We start from the raw sequence: 18,765 nt of genomic DNA, 5'->3' as shown, positions 1-18,765 counted from the left end.
TACACTATAGTAGAACCTTAAGATCAACAAGGCAATATAAGAAGCAAGGAGGGCTAAGTATACCTAGCAGTTAAGTTATATAGCAAGCTTCTAAAAGTACTACTATAAGGCAGTATAGCAGTTTAAACGCTATACTAGCTAATTGTAAATGCTATATTAACGTTGCTTGCTTACGAGAGTATCGAAGGAGTAGAAGCTAATATAGGATATTAAGAGGTAGGTATAGCTCTAGAGCTACCAACGCCCTAAGCCTCTAGCGCTACCGACGTTCTAGCTAAGGCCTAGCGAGCCCTAGAGCACTATAATATACGCTTAGAAGGCAGAGGCGCTAGTAGAGCGCTTCTTCTCTATACTATAAGCGTAGTACAATAGTATCTTTAACTAAGACTAGCCTAAAGGGTCTTTCTATAACACTATATCTATCGACTAGAAGGTCTATAATAGTAAGATTATAGAGATTATAAGCTATATAGGATTTAATAAGGCGTTTAGCGAAGACCTTCTCACTAACAAGTTCCTTAAGGCCTATAATAAGGAGGGAAAGCTATTAGAGGTACTTACAATAATTATATATACCTACTTTAAGTTAGAGCACTTCCTATATAGATTCTACACTATATAGATAGTCGTTCTTAGGAAGCTAGGGAAGTCCCTAAAGCAACTTAAGGAAGTAAAGGCGTATTAACTAATATCGCTACTTAGTATAGTAGGCAAGATTATTAAAGCGGCTATTATAGACTAGGTAATATATATAGCTAAGGCGTATAAGCTACTCCCAAAGATATAAATAAGCTTCTAGTAGTATAGGTCAATAGAGGTAGCGATCTAGGTAGTAACTAATATAGTAAAGACAATATAGGCATATAGCGCCTATATATCACTGCTATAGCTAGACTTAAAGGACGCCTTCGACTATATCAATTAGATCTAGCTACTATATTATTATTATTATTATTATTATTATTATTATTATTATTATTATTATTATTATTATTATTATTATTATTATTATTATTATTATTATTATTATTATTATTATTATTATTATTATTATTATTATTATTATTATTATTATTATTATTATTATTATTATTATTATTATTATTATTATTATTATTATTATTATTATTATTATTATTATTATTATTATTATTATTATTATTATTATTATTATTATTATTATTATTATTATTATTATTATTATTATTATTATTATTATTATTATTATTATTATTATTATTATTATTATTATTATTATTATTATTATTATTATTATTATTATTATTATTATTATTATTATTATTATTATTATTATTATTATTATTATTATTATTAATCTTATACCGAAGGAGCTCTAGGCGCCTCGCTATTAAGGGCAAGCAGTCCCTCCACCTCTAACTATACCACTTATATATAGCGCCTACGCTACGTTCTCGCTACGTAGGGCGGGCCTCCCTAATTCCCTCTCTCCAACTCGCTAGAACTCACCTTTCTAGCTTAGTGGCGATAGAGATATAGTAGCCTATATAGCCCGTTGTACGCTACTTACTTACGTGATACGCCTTTAGCGTAAGCGCCTTAGTCGCTAAGGGCGCTATATATACTAGGAGAGCGGCTAAAGGCCGACCTTTCTACGCCTCCTCTTCTTCCTACACCTCTAGCTTGCGCTATCGCTCTTAGGGTCATTTATAGGAGGCTCCTCTATCGTATCGCCCTAGCTACTATACGCTAGCTATACGTTTATAAAGCTCTTTACTACTTCTTTATATCCTACCTTACCTTTGATATTTAGCTTAAATATAAGCTAGTACTCTCGTAGACGCCTAGTACGTATTAGCTAACCTATAAGCGTTTAAGCGCCTTTCCTACTTTCGAATAGTATAAGTAGTGTATACTAGTCTTAAACTCTAGGCCTTCCTATAGTAACTGCTAGGTCTTTATAGTATATTATAAAGTAGATAATAGTCTTAGATATTTCGCTATAGCAGTATAGTAGCGTAGATGTATCTAAATACCCTTTTCTAAAATAAGAACTACCTTAGGCTAATAGCTCTTATATATATCTATATAAGGAGGGAGCTCTATACTTTACTAAGGTCCTTATATACCTATAATATTTAGGTAGAAGGCTCTAGGCTATATAGGTTAGCTACTTCTTTATAGTATACTCTCTCTAGCCTCTTAGCGTCTATATAGTATATTTATTGCTCTCTATTGTAACGTGCTAGCCTTATAGCGTCTACAGATAAGTGTACGATGTTCTATTCAACTACCTTAAGGAAGGAAAAAGGAGAAGTACAGGCTATGGTCCCTACGTACAAAGTTTTTCAAGGGCTCGCGAAGTGGGTTCGGACCGACGTTATTCTAAGCGTAAGGTAGGCCTGCCACAGGTCTATCCTAGGGCTACTACGGATCCTAGGCGTAGCCCTATATACCTAGCCTAGGTATAGCCTAGTCTATAATATACCCCCCCCCTACCCTATTAGACAGTTGAATTAGAGTATATATAACGCTATATCGAGCGTAGTTTAGGTCTAGTACAATACTAGTCGTAATAGACGCTACTACCTACTATTAGGCTATATAGCGCTTGCCTCGTTATTAGGGTAGTCTAGCGTAGTTGCCTACTAAGGCTTTGCCGCTTATAGCTATCCTATTGCCTAAGTTCGAATTATTTGTTTATATCGCTTTAGTAAATTGCTAATTAGCCCTTCCTCACTTTATATATTTATATATTGTAACTATATTGCACTAGGTATACCTACTAATTATATATAATCCAACCCCGCCTACTACTATTTAAACCCCTCCTCTTATATAATTTGACTCTCTTATATTTTCTTCCTATACTTAATACGCGCCTCCCCTTCCTCTTCTATAATCCGCTCTTCCCCCTTCTTATATATTAACATCGTCCTCCCTATCTCGCCTTGTATACGTTTCTTTTCTTTTATACTCCTACTTCGCGTCTACCTATATCTTCGAACGTACTACTCGTTTTCGCCTTAGCTCCTATAAAAGTCTCTTCGTCCTCCCCCTTAATAGCGATATAGTTCTAAAACTTGTCTACTATATTCGTATATAGGAACGTTAAAATGTTAGTCGCTACTACTACTCTTAGAGGTAGTAGCGTAGGCTACTATCCTAATAGCAATAATAATAAAGACTATAATATAAATGTTTTTAGGACAACTCTATTGTAGACCTAAGTTACTCGCTAACTATAACGTTATAGAACTGAAACAATCGTTAGAAGAACAATAAGCTGTCGATCGATAGGTTTATTGTCGAAGGAGATTCTAATAACAAAGAAAATAAACTGCTCTTTAATAAAGGAGACTTCTATATATAGTATATCGCCTACCTTCTTAGCGGCACTAAGGTCGAATATACTCTTAGTTATAGCAAATCCTATAAAGAATATCGGAGAGCCTATACTATATATAAGTAGGACTCTATATTATAGGTAATAAACCCTTGTATTTAGTCTAGTCTAAAGAAAATCCTTAAGGTATACAATATACGCTAGGCTATTGAAACCTTAGCCTAGAAGAAGATAAGCTTATAGCCTACTCGCTATACGGTCTTTAAACGTAAATTCTAGAAGTTAACGTAGTATTTTTAAACTGCTTTTAGTAACGTATAGATATATTATATCCCTATTTAGCTAGTACTACTCCCTTTGTCTACTACTAAGTAGACTTTAACTTATACTGTCCCCTAGACCCTAGCTACCTCCCCTACTATACCGAGCTACTATAGGGCTTTAGTCCCCTATAATCTACCTACCTCCTCTCTAGACTGTTTTACCTAGCTAGCTATCTATTTAACTTATTATTTAATAAGCAACGAGGAAGCCTATTAACGTAATATACACTATTTAGTCGACACTATTATAATAGTCGTTAATACTAATAACTATCTTATCAACTACATTTTAAGTTCGCTATAGTCTAGCTCCTCTCTATAAGGTAGCTATAGTATAACTTCTACTAAATACAATATTGCTCTAGTTCCCTTCGTTCTATATCCCTAGCGCTATTTATCTTCTTATATTAAGAACCTCGCCTATATCCTTTGTAAATACGCTAATCCCCCTCCCTAGACCTTTAGCAAGTCTAATAGATAGCTAATTATAGAGGTACTCTCGTCGTTTAACGAGGGTATTAAGCACTTACCTACTAGCGATATAGTATTGTCTAGAGACAAAGAGGCTATAGAGTAGGGCTAGAGATAGCTTTGTCCTTTATTATAGCTCTGTTCCTACTTTATCCTATACCTCGACCTATTATCGAACTAACCTATCGACTAGAGTAGTTATAGCAACTTTGATATCTGCCTTTGCCCTACCTTAGAGATCCTAGAGTAGATAATACATTAGTCGTTAACCCTACCTCCCTTCAACTTACGTTTAGGTATCCTACAATACTATAGAATTGACACTAAGGTAAGGCTAGAGGACTACCTATATCTAAGGAAGGAGACCTAGTTAGCGTATTAGGGCCTTCCTATACTTATATCTCTCTTATTGTTCTTTTGTAATAAGGCTATAGCTAGATATATTAGAGTAACTATATACCTAGTAGTACTATTAAGCTATATTTATTTTATCGTTGTCGTTTTTTATAGGGTAGTCTATATATAAACATTGTATTTTCTCTTCCTCTTTTAGTTCAACGTTGGCCCATTGTTATATTATATATCTCCCTATTCCTATTTAAACTCATTGAATATAGCAGTATCTAAGAAGTTCTCTAAGGGCTCCTATATTGGTTTATTATAACCTATCTACTTGACGTATATATTACGGTTGTTCCCCCTTCCCCTAGCGTTCTAAGCTTTAAGGATCGCCTCTACCTTATACTTCTACTAAGGAATACCCTCTTTCGATATAACCTATATAGGGTCTAGCCGCTTATCTATAACTTTCTATAAAGGGAGTAGATCGGAGGCTATTTATTCGACTAGATCGATATAGAAGGTTAGGTATAGACTATTTGGTATATTGAGCGTTACTATTAGGGGGGTAAGTACTACAACTACCTTATACTTAGCGTTTAGCTAGTCGAGCTTTTTACTAGGGCGGTTCGTCTTTATATTGTATAAAGAGAGCTATACCTTGTCTTCTACCTTAAACCTTTTAGCTAGGCGGTAGGAGCAGTTTATATTCGCCTACTACTACTACTATATATATATAATAGTTGCTTAGGTCTACTTTATTCCTTCCTTTAGATAGCGGAGGAACCTAGTAGTATAGCCCTCTAAGGTCGCTATAAACGTCGTTAGGATTGTAATAAGTTGTATAGGGCTTATATTAAACCTATAGTGGATTGGGGTAATGGACTACCTAGACATAGGGGGACCTAGTTTTTCTACTTTTCTATTTGTCTTAGAGCGTTGTATTCGTTGTCAGGGGGTCTAGCCTTTTGATTATATATATTTAAGTAGGCTAAGCCCATCTTCTTTATTATCAAGTAAGACATTAAGTAGTTGTCAATATACGTTCGTTGACACTACGTTGGTGGTCCTCTTTCTTCTAGGAAGGCTATTGAGCCTCTCCTTTCGTTGTTCTACCTCTGTCTAGACGGTAGGCATTCGAGCTATTGAACTTTGACCGTATTCTTATTGTCTTTTGTCTTTTTACTATATTGCATTAGACGTACCTAAGCTACGTATCTTCCTCTTAGAAGACATCTTTCCCACTACTCGATACGTACTATCTTTATTCGTCTAGAGGTACACTATATTCCTTTAGGAGCTATCTTATACGCCTAATCCTAGGTATAGTAGGGTAGGTTGGTATAGAGGTTTTATACTATTTTAAATAGGGGCTCAATTAGGGAGGAGCTTAGCTCTATATCTAAATAGGATAGTACGGACTACAAAGTCTTCCAAGATTATAGAACTATATAATACTATGTTGATAGCTATATAACGACGATATAGCCGACCTATTGAGGCTCCAGTATACCGATACCAACATCTCTAGGAGGTATAGAAACCTATTGAGGTATATTTCTAGGGGTCTATTAAGACCTTGTCCTAGGAGACCTTCCTTTGCTTAGATAGCGTAGAGCATCGAAAAGATATCCTATTATCCCTAATACTTCGAAGACCTATTAAGGCTTCGTCATTATCGACGTAGTAGTTGTAAAACGCTAACCTAATCGAAAGACGATAGTTCTATCCTTCTAAGTAGAGATAGAGGTAGAATTTTCATTGATCATCATTTTCTTCCCTAGTTCGACTAAACCAATTATAAAAGTAGTTAAACGTAGTAGCTATTTGTAAACTTCCAAGCTTAGGACTATACCTTTATAATACTTAGCTCCTTTTAACAATATATCTAGTACTGTTTTATATTAGATACAAAGTCTTAGCGTAGACTTTTGCTTTTCTTTTTAAGAGCTATACTCTTATCGCTATTACACTAGTTGGGTCTAGTATATTGGTTGCTAGGGGTATCTAGGTAATCTATAAGGAACCTATAGTTATCCTTTAAAGCGTTTAGACTATATATTTCAAAGGAACCTAGCTTCTTAAAAGGTTTTCTTTTTCTAGATAGACGTTAAAGGAGTCGATATTCCTATAGAAGTATATGTATTAGTCTTTTTATAGTCTATCGATATAGTCGTTGCCTTTCTCGAAGACGATAGCTAAGCGTCTAATGACTAGACTTTAACGATATATATATACATTGTCTATAGAAGCTTTAAAAATTCTATTGACCTTTATAATACTATTAATCTTGACGCTAACCTTCGAGGGAGAGTCTAAGGATATATCTATCTTATAGCCTTTCTAAGATATATTAAACGAAGAGGAGCTAGTCGAAATAACGTAGATACCTCTTCCGTCTTTACTAGATACCTCTACTCCGCTTGTCTATATAGAGGTATCCGTAGTAATACCTTCTAATCTCTCTGAAGCCGAAGCTCTAAAGAAGATAACCAAGTATATTCTTACTACTATATTTAGTATAACCTTTCCGACCTTAGCGAAGGCTAGCCTTTAGGGCCACTTCTCTAGTTAGAATACTATACGTTGGATTAAGACCTTTAAAGAGATATACAAGGCTTATTAGGTCACTAATGATAAGATCTATATATACTTGTTCGAGCTTTAGTACGATACTACGATCTAGCCTATTATCTATCGCTAGGAGAAAAAGGACCAAGAGACCTAGATAGCTTTCAAGGCTAAGTTCCTAAAGCGCTAGAAGGGCAACGATCCTAAGTAGTATAGTAACGGAGGTTACTTTTATAATCTAATCGAAAGGAGATACTAGCTAGTCGACAAGGTTATCTACAACTATTTCGAGTTGATCGACTATATATACGCTATTACCTTTACTAAAGTTTATAAGGAGCTATAGTATATAATTGTTCCAACTATATAGTATATACTTGATCAATGGATCTAGATAGCTCTTAAAGACCATTGACGTACTTTGAAAAAGGACGATAAAGACTCTATCTATATTACGAAGTAGGTAGATTTCCTTAAGTTCGTTTAGGATACTCTTTAGAAGGGTCTTAATGTAGAAGACCTCTTTCTTAAGACCTATAAACGTAAGATCGATCTATAGAAGTACTACTTGCCTTTAGCTATATCTACTATTAAGACGACTCTTAAGCTATAGGAGTAGAAAGAGGAGGAACCAAAGAAAGCTCTTATACCTACGTTCGATAATATTGACGATCTAGCTAATTAGCTCTAGCGTCTATATATCTAGAAGTAGAAGATTACTAAGCAGTTTGAACAGAAGATTAAAGCCCTCCGTTTATATAGAATCGATCCTACTTTTAACGAGATCGAGGTTCTTTAGATATATTTCCAATAGCGGAGCTACTTATAGGAGAGATGCGTTAGCTTCGTTATTAGCCTATATATTAATAGTTGTCCTCTTAGATATAGTAGACCTATAAGCTCTAGCTATTGCTACTATTATAGTGACTCTAACTATATAGTCTTCGAATATATAGAAGCTATAAAAGCTATAGCTATAGGTCTAATATATTATAAAAGTATAGACTACTACCTTAGCGATAGGAGTAAGAAGGGCTATACGCTAGCCGAGATAATCACCTTTACGAAGGTAGATATTAACAATGTATAAGAGGTTAGTAAGATTAACTAGCTTATCCTTATATATATAGCCTATTGCCTATAGTATAATAGCTACCCTATATACTAGGTATACTGTTGTAAGTATAAACGCTTAAATAGTCGTCTATTTAAGCTAGATATATCTCTAATACTAAATAAGCATTATTTCTAATAGTTTAAACTATATTAGAAGCCTATAACCGTTTAGACGACGATTAATCGTCTTATATACAAAGGGGAGCCTAAGCTTACCTTCGCCTTCTATTATATAGCGTCTAATCAGTTGTCGTTTTATATAGTTCTATTAGAAGAAGGTCGTATCTTAACTTAGAAGGTTGTCCTATAGCTTACGCTAAAGGCTAACGAATTTCGCTAATTGCTTCTTCCTTTCTTTAATTAGACTAAGGGGGAAGCTAAAGAGGAAGTAGACAAGGAAATAGAGACTATACTTTAAGGTGTACCGCCTATTAAACATCGGTTCGCTAAGGACGAAAGGGAAGATAACTTCTAGATAGGCGGTACTCCTATACCTTTAGCGGAGCCTCTTTATATAATTATCTTTAAGAACCTAGCTATAGCGAATCGTATAAAGAAAGAGGAGCTATAGTCTAAGCCGCTTATACTGAAGGTTGCTACATTGCCTTTGTATATAAAGGATACGATCTATACTATAATAAAGGCGAAGACTGGTCTAACCCTTGATAACTTAGTCTATATCTCGCCTAAGTATAAGGACGCTCTAATTATATACCTATAGGGTATTTCTATCAACGTCGAGGTCATTGACTATAAGGGGTCTAGTATTTCTAAGCTTAATAGACTAACCACTATACCGAAAGATATAAGGGTCTATATATAGGCTCTATATACTAATATAAATACGTTTAACGACTTTTCCTCTAGTTAGACTAAGATAGTTCTAGTAATCTTTAGAGTTACTAAGGACGATGTATAGGGCATCTATATAAGAAGCCTCTAGAAGTATTAGATTTATAAAGGTCTACCTAGAGACGTTGACAATTATATCTATACTCTACTCTAGAAGTTTATCTTGATACTTTCGGTCTTATAGTATATAGAACTTAGTACAATAATAAGAGTATAGTCTTTTCCTACTTTGTATATCTAGTTCGAGAAGGGCTATTATAATAAGTACCTTGCTTTAATCGACTTTGGTTTAAAGTACAACTATATCTCAATAAATATTGTCGAGAAGTATATAATACTATACTAGCCTACTAAGGTCATTTCGAAGAGTCTTTATAGCTTAGTACTATTTATTAGGGAGACTTAGGTCACTCTATATTTAGGAGGAGTCGGTATTAACCTTCACTTCTTTGTAACTAAAGACACTACTAATAGCTATAAAGTAATCCTTAGTATACTATTCGTCAAGGATACTACTCTAACCTTTGATTACTATAATAGTAACCTAATCATTACTAATTTAATTATAAAGGGGAAGATAGTCTAAGTATATATCGTCTTTAAGAAGATTATTTAGTAAAATTGCCTATTATCTCTAATATAACTATCTATTTAAGAGTAATTTTAAGGATTGACGAAGAGTCTTAAAAGAATCTTTGACTAGACAGAGATAGAGAAGGGCGAGACTACCCTTAGTTTCCTCGACAATCGTATAGATAAAGCGGTTTTTCATTTTATTTTATAGAAGTCCTATATACTACTCTTTAGCACTCTTTTTTATATTGTACATTCTTATTCGTTGTCTTCTCTATCTAGACGGAGGAAGAAGGGTAAAATCAAATTGTTACCCTATTTAAAAGGGAAGAGAGGGACCTTAATTAGAAACCCCTTTTTCAATAGAAGGCTAAGATAGGCGTTCTACTACAAGTTTAAGGAGGCTCTAAAGACATTTATATTCTAGAAGAATGTCGTAAACAAGGTTTAGCTTATCGACTTAGTACTATCGGATAGCTCTACGCTAAAGGGAGACCCATTGTAGTAAGAAAAGCAGCTTACGAAGGTCGAAGTTAAGATATAGTTCAAGAAGGATTAGAAAGACCTTATAGTTCCTTGTTTCTTAGATCTTAAGCTAAGCTTAAGACTTACTGAGGAACGCCTTTAAGAAATGTTCGCTACTATAGACGGTTTTCTTATCGAGCTAGAGAGAGAGATGTTTACTAAGATCTTATAAAACTAGGAAGCTACGTTTATATAGGATTTTACTAAGTATAGGCATATTTATAAAGACGTTGTTCTACCCTAGTATATTAGGACTATCCTATATAAGGCTTGGTAGAGTAAGTCGATCCTAATCTTAAAACCGCTAATATAGAAGGTCGTTGATCTACTTAGAGAGAGGTAAATATAAGGAATTATTGAGTATAGCTATATAAGCTACTATAATAACTAGTTCCTAGTTTTAAAAAAGGACAGTGGTTTATAGCTTATCAATGATGTTTAAAAGGCTAATACTATAACGATCTACGATACTTTTGTTCTATTTACTATAGAGGAATTTAGTAAAGACTTCGAAGGCTATAGACTAATGTCCCTCTTAGATCTCTTCTCTAGATACAACTAGGTCAACCTCTATAAGTGTAGCTAGGATTTAACGACTTTTACAACGTTAATTGGGCTTTTCTATATATATATACTACTAATAGAAGGTATAAATTCCATTGCCTAGTTCTAGTAAGCTATAACGACGATCTTTAGTAACTTTATCTCTAATGTCTATTACATCTACCTAGACGATATCGCTATAAAAGGTCCCTAATCTGATTATATTAGCTATCTAGATAGAGAAGGACGTTAAGAATTTATTGTTAAATATCTTAAGAATATTAATATAGTATTGCTAAACGTAGAGCTAGTAGATATGACTATCGCTATTAAGAAATTGAAGTAGACGTAACTAAAAGTAGTTTTACTTAGTTATCTCTATATACTAGAGGGGCGCCTTTTTAAAGAAGCAAAGGTGATTAAGATAAAGGAGTAGAAGACTTGTTCTAACGTTAAAGAGGTATATACCTTCGTTAGAATAGTCGGATACTACTGGATTTAGATTAAGGGTTTTACGATTATCGCAATTCCTTTGTATACCCTAATAAAGAAAGATACTAAGTAGAACTAGGGGCCCTTTAAATAGAAGGCGATAGACAAGCTAAAGGAGAAAATTATTATTACTCTAGTTTTAGCGACATTTATCTATAGTAATCCTTAGTTCAGTATAATCTTTTTAGTCTATAACGCTAGTATCTTTGGATAAGGTAGGGTACTCGAGTAGGTTAGCCCTAATAGCAAAAGATATCTATATTAGTTCGAGAGCAGTATTTGATTAAAGGTAGAGAAGCGGTATAATACTATGAAAAGGGAGTTAAGGGGGCTACTCTTCCTTCTAAAGCGTTTTTATCGCTATCTCTTTAGTATATATTTTATTGTAGAGACTAATACTCTGGTTCTAGTCTATTAGCTCAATAGTGCTATAAACGATGTCCTAGGTACTCTAATAATACGCTAGATCGCCTAGATTCGCCTATTTAACTTCGAAGTTAAATATATCCTAGGTCCTAAGAACGTTGTAGCCAATATATTGTTCTATAAACCTCTTAGGCCCTTTGACTATATAGAGAAGGAAGTAGAGAAGGATATCGACGATTAGGTCGACGCTTAGATCTTTGTTAACTATATAGGCGAAGAGGTATTGTATCTAGAAGAGAAGCTAGAGCTTGTCCGCCTTTAGGACGGTTACTCCTAGCGTTCCTAGGACATCGTTTACTTCCTATCGACGATAGAGACCTTACTAGGCTATAGGCTATACTAGAAGCGACATTAGCTTAAAAGGGAAGTAGTAAAGTATTTTGTTAAGGATTGTCACCTTTTTCTCTAGAGTATAAACTATTTATAGTGTTATAGGTACGTTGTTGATACCCTTAAAGAGAGGCGTTTAATCTTCGACCAGTACTATAGCGAAGTTGGCTATTATAGAAGAGAGGCGATGTATCAACGAATAACGAACTACTACTATTAGCATAGTATATACGAAGATATAGTAGAATAGATTTAGGCTTATATACTATATTAGATATACGATACCTAGAGGTTTAAGGAAGTGGTAAACTGGACTATATCTCCGCCTTTCCCTTTTACTAAATAGCACTTCGATATCTAATATATATTATCTAGCTATAGAGAAAAGAAGTGTTTCCTTGTCGAGGTATATAACGATCTTATAGGATATATCAAGGCTAAGATCCTACTAAATAAGTCCTTTAAGGCTATTAAGTCCTTTATTATATAGTATATCCTTTGTCGTTGGGGCTACCCTATTGTTGTAGTCGTCGACGAAGGCTCTAAGTTTAAAGGCGAAGTTAAAGAGATCCTCTATAAGCTATAGATTAGGAAAGTCATTATCTCGCTATACAATTCGTATATAAACGGAGTAAATGAGGCTAGCTATATCTCGATTGCTACCTTACTTATAAAGATGACTAATAGTATAGGAAAGAGGTAGAGGAAGCTCCTTCTATATATCTTATATATAGATCGTATAATCGTTAAAGGCTTTTATAGAATATCTCCCTTCTTTCTTATCTACAACTATAAGCCTATTAGTCTAGTTGAGTTTAATATTCCTATTTAGTAAATTCTTATTTAGGACTTTGTCTATACTTAGATAAAAAGAAAGGATTCTATAAAACTCTATACGAAGTTCATTGCCCTCTATACTTATATCCTTTAGGAAGCTAAGTACAACTATAAGATTACTATCGAATAGGTTGCTATAGTTTATAAAAAGCTAGCTAAACGCTATAATAAGGCCTATAAATGTAAATTTCGCCTAGAAAACGCGATAATATCTATTAGTAACCTTATCCTTATCTATAATAACGTTCAATAGCTAGATATAAGCTTAGTTTAAAAGCTAGAGTACCGTTAGTTTAGCCTATTCTATATTTAGATAATCAAAGACTAGGACATTTACTTCCTAGAGACTTTAGACGGTATACCTATCTAGACGTTATATCCTTCGAATTATATAAAGAAGTTCTTTAAGCTAGATAACGTTTAGCTAGAAGTGGATAGTACGAACCTATTTCTTTGCTTAGAGGGGTATAGCGACGACGAGCGTCGCTACGATGGTCGCTACGACGATAGCCGCTTCGATAGAGGCTATCGCCTCGATAGTCGCTATAACGAAGTATAGAACGACGAGGGAGCTGATCTTAGCCCTAGCGCTAGCTGAGACTTAGCTACTTCGACGTTCTATAATAGAGAGATATATACTAGATACTTCTAAAGAGAACACTACCGCTTCGATAGTCGTTTAAGGCTCTATAAGGATAGTGAAAAGGGGTTTAGTGCCGCTAAAGACAACTAGAATACTAGCGACTAGACTATAGGTTATCAACCCTATTAATCGGCTAAGACTTCCAATAGTAGTCAACTAGTTGGGCTTCCTTATAGCAATGAACTATATAGCGCCTTGACTAGTCAATAGTACCGTCTTAACAATCCTTATTACGCTTATAGCGATAGCCTACTAAAAAAGGAAATTACGTAAATAGTCGCTAAGGACATTACAACTATAGTAGAGGAGGAGGTCCTTAAGGAGGAAACCCCTAGTTGTACTATAGCGCCTTAGGTAGGCTGAACTTACACTATTACGAAAGGGGCAAAGAAGGAGCGACTTCGTCAAGAGCTTATTATAGAAATCCTATATAGAAAACTACCTAGTTTTTAATACTAGCCCTTTAGATATATAAAGATATACGGTTTAAAAAGGGGGGAGGTCCTAGAAGCTACTACCTCTAATAGTTTCGTTGACGTTTTACTATGTTTTCTTCCTAATACCCGTTATTATATTGGCCTCCTACTCGCTAGTAATATCTCTATTAGCTATATCTTACTTAGTCTTCGTCTATCCACTGTTGTTTATTTATTTTTATTCTTTAGGCCCTTATTCTTTTTCGCTAATACCTAAGTTTTCTTTCTAAGGGGTAGCCCTACTTTTAAAGGCTTTATAGTTGTTTTTACCTTTTCTTTTTTATTTCTCTCCTCTAAATAGATAGTTTCTATTATATAGGACTAAGTTTCTTAGAGCTAAAGTCAAAGCTAAGAAAAATCTACGATTAGGATATATAGTCTCTCGATCTACTGTCTATAGGCTAAGCTCCTAGACTATATCCTACCCTCTACTCGTCCCTATCTATTTTCTCCGTCCTTTAGTAATACAAGCTCTTATAGTTAGCCTAGTACTACGCTATTTATTTCTTAATAGCAACCTCTAGCGAGATAAACCACTTTTAGCCTATCTCTTCTAGGTATAGCTTTAGCTTAGGATCGTTCTTTAGATTATATAGAAGATGGTCCTATGAGATTAAGTCCTAAGCTAGGTGCTTCTAATCATTCTTATAGACGCGAGTCTAAGTATATTTCTTCTTTAACTAGATATAGTTAATACATTTGTTATTAAAGAGAGGAGTAAGAGAAGTATAGCTATTAAAGGGCTAAGTTATATAGACGTCTCCATCTTTATTGAAAAGAGTTGTTGAACGCTAGTACAATAGTTCGTAGTTATAGTAAGGCACTTTGTTGCTATAGGAGTGTTAGTCTTCCTCTACTTAGAAGGCAAATATAAAAGGGAAGTATAGCGTTTATTTACAACCCTATACCTAGATCAAAAGCGTTAACGCTCGGTTTAGGCGTATAGTAAAATGATATATCTAATGCCTAAGTGGTCTATTATTATAATGCTCTATAAATATTAGACAAAGGACCTAGGTATTATAGTACCGCTCGACTACGTTAACTAACCTATTGTTAATATAAACTAATCGCTATATTTTATATTGATCTTGCTAATTGCTTAGTAGGACCTACTAGACGTATAGTAATCTAATGTTTAGTCGATAGATCTTAATTATATTATAGATAGCTTTATATTCAACTAAGATTATAGTATATTTATTAGTATAGCGTTTATCTTTCAGTATTGGCGGATCCTTTATCTTACTTTGGACTATCTAGATGTACTTCTAAGCTATAAAGATCGTTGTTTTCGGTATTAGCGAGAGATCGATCTAACGGTTTATAATCCTATATAGCAGTAGCCTCTAGTTACTCGCTTTATCAGTAATTTCCTACGATATATCGTAGATACATTAGTTGCTTAGCATTATAGTTTCTAGGTTACGAATTTATATATAGGAGCTATATATAAATTCAAAAAGGGAGTGGAAGACCTAGCTAAGAACCTAATCTACTTAGAGAGAGGAGGGTACTAGAATAAAGTAGTGAGAAGGTTAGAGGAAGAAAATAGTTCTAGGATAGTAAAGAGGAGAGGAAGGCCTTAAGAATTTAGGGGGCGAATACTTATTTCTAGCTAATTAGTAGGTGCTACGAGCTTTATTCGTTTTCTTTCGCCTAGTTTAGGAAAGAGCTAAGTAGCCTTTTTATCTTCGAAGGCTTATCTACCTCTTTTTCTTAATCCTTCTATTAGTTCGTTTACAATTAATTATTTCTTCTACCTTGTCTATTATACCCTAATTTTTTCTTATAATCGTTTCAATTAGTCTAGATCTTTTTGCTTAGAGAGCGACTTTTTTTATAAGCCAATTTTTTATATACTATCGTGAGTATCGCTATAGGCTATTATAAGATTCCCAATTTTATAGGGCCTATATAGCCCTAGGCTAATATAACTACCAACCTAGGATAGAGGTAGCTATTTAAAGAGCTTAAGTTTTATATACTATAAAGTTTATAGAAGCCTACTAGCGATAGCGATTAGGCGTAGTATTACACTTCTCTTATATAGTAAGAGCTAGGCTTAAAGATACTAGGCTACCTAGGTAAGACTAGCCTTAAGCTTTTCCTATTTTTATAGACTTCGAAGAAGTATCTATAAGATATAATCAATCGACGACCTAACTAGATCCTAAGCCCTTAGCTTAGTGTAAACCCTAAGATTATAAAGTACTTATTCTTAAACTAGCTAGAGAGAAGGTCTTTGATAGATCGGTTTTTTGATATTTGTTTTATAGATATAGGTATTTCGCTCTTCAACGTAGAAGGTATATTGCTTAGTAAGGAATAGCTAGATTATAGGACGATCTTAGACGTTATATAGTTTTTCTTTCGCCTTTATAAGGACTATCTTTAGATCTACCCACAGCTAGTCTTAGACTATAGTCCTACATCGAAGGAGTTCTATCGGTCTGACTAGAAGGTCATTATTAACAATTGCTATTTCTAGGTTTTCCTTTACTTCGTCGGCGAAAGGCATTAGGTAATTACGATCTTCGATTAAGTCAGAGGTCGGCTCTACTACTTCGACTTCCTATTTAAAAGTTTAGAGATATATACTAACATTTTATTAAAGGTTCGGATCGCCTTTTAGTCTATCTATAGGTTCCTTTAGATATAGCTATATAAGGAGGTTATCGTCCATTGCCTTTAGCAAAGTTTAGAATAGGAGTATAGATAGTTTACCTTTAAGTTTATATAGGCCTTTCTTTAAAAACTCTAGCCCTACCTTCTAAACGAATAGACGTAGTTTAGGCTACTCTAGCTTTAGCTATATTAGGGAGATAGTAAGATAGTTATATAGCGATATATATTATACTTATAGTTAGGAACTTATAGGCTAGCTCTTAGTACCTTTAAGGATTGTCTACTTTGCACTAAGGTAGTCCCTTTACTACTATAGGACAATAGTAAGATATATAAGCTTCCTCTAGACCTACTATCTTCGACTAAAGAGCTTATATAGCCTATAGTCTTAGAGTATAACGAAGATAAAGTGATCGAAGTCCTCTAGGCCAACGACGTATTTATACCTAATATTCTTAGACTCGATAACTTACCTATATATCTCTATAACCACTTTAACGACGTAGAACTTAAGATCTTAGCTATATACTTAGTAGTATTTAGAGAAGCCTAGCTCTTTAACTAGAGTAAGAGAGGAGTAATCGCTATTGCTCGAATCATCTTCACGCCTTAGTCAAAGAAGGATATAGCTTACTAGGTATACTACTGTAAGGTTATAGGACTCCTATCGAACAGATAGCTAAGCGGTGTACTACCTTTATAAGACCTTATAGGCGACCTTGGACGATAGCTATAGAGTACGTTTCTAGTATCTAGCATCGTTCTACCCCTCCAACTAGAGGACTAGTAAGCTGCTTTAAGTCTATTAGCAGTATTTACAAAAGATCTTAACAATATATTAACCTAGTAGGATATTAAAGCTAAGATTATAGAGATTACTACGCTATAAGCGACTATAATACAAAGATTTGTTGATGCCCCTATAGATAAGATAGACTAGGAGCGCCTCCTCAATAGCGACCTAGTTAAGGACCTTGGGGCACTAGTATAGGTAGCCCTTAAGAAGATAGTACTCGATCTCTATCTCTAGGAAGAGGAGACACTCGTCTATACGTTTATAAGGAGGCTAGACTACCTTAAGATACTTTATACACTAGTATAGAAGTATCTTTAGGCGTATAGATCACCTATATTATTTAGCTAGATATTACCTTTAATGTAGTACTATAGTAAGTACCTTTGTAAAGAGCCTACGAAGCTTAGACGTCTATTTCACCTACTACTATACGACCTATACAACTATACCTTCGCTTATAGATATAAGTATCTAGTATAGTAGTATAGCTAGGATATATATATTAAGAAGGTAGAGGAGTACGAAAGACGGTAGGATTAGCTACTATAGCCAACTAGACCTTTATAAGCTAAGCGAGCTATATATAGGGAGTAGCTTAAGGAATAGCGACGATAAGAAGTACCTACTAAGAGAGCTTTTAAAGTACGAGCTTGCCTATAGGAGTATATAGCAAGCTCGAAAGGGAAGTGTAGATTAGGGTGATAGACTACCTAGATATAGGGGGACCTAGTTTTTCTACTTTTCTATTTATCTTAGAGCGTTGTATTCGTTGTTAAGGGGTCTAGCCCTCTAATTATATATATTTAAGTAGGCTAAGCCTATCTTCTTTATTATTAAGTAAGACATTAAGCAGTTGTTAATATACGTTTATTAACACTACGTTAGTAGTCCTCTTTCTTCTAAGAAGGCTATTGAGCTTCTCCTTTCGTTGTTCTATCTCTATCTAGACGGTAGACATTCGAGCTATTGAACTCTAACCGTATTCTTATTATCTTTTGTCTTTCTACTATATTGCACTAGACGCACCTAAGCTACGTATCTTCCTCTTAGGAGACATCCTTCCTACTACTCGATACGTACTATCTTTACCCGTCTAGAGGTACACTGCATTCCTTTAGAAGCTATCTCGCGCACTTGATCCTAGGTGTGGTGGGGTAGGTTGGTGTAGAGGTTTTGCACCATTTCAATAGAAGAGGTAGTTTAGGCTTACCCTAGTTATAGACAAGTCCCTATTATTAAGTATAAACTAGTAGGCTAAGAGGTATTTAGGCCAATTGTATTATATAAAGGAGATAAAGATCTAGAGGATAGCCTATACCTCTTAGTTGACCTACTCTGTTCCCCTATCTATCTAAAGATAGTAAGAAGTTAATAGGAGCTACTCTACCCCTATTGCCTTATATAGTATAGTCTAGAACCTATTTAACTAGTCTAACCTATAGTTAGTTATAATTTAAGTTAAAAACTTATAGAAGTGCTATTATACGTTATAGAACTGA

Source organism: Thermothielavioides terrestris, chromosome 1 (assembly GCF_000226115.1).
Source record: "Thermothielavioides terrestris NRRL 8126 chromosome 1, complete sequence".
Taxonomy (NCBI): Eukaryota; Fungi; Ascomycota; class Sordariomycetes; order Sordariales; family Chaetomiaceae; genus Thermothielavioides; species Thermothielavioides terrestris.
Note: the sequence above shows the minus strand (reverse complement) of the source record.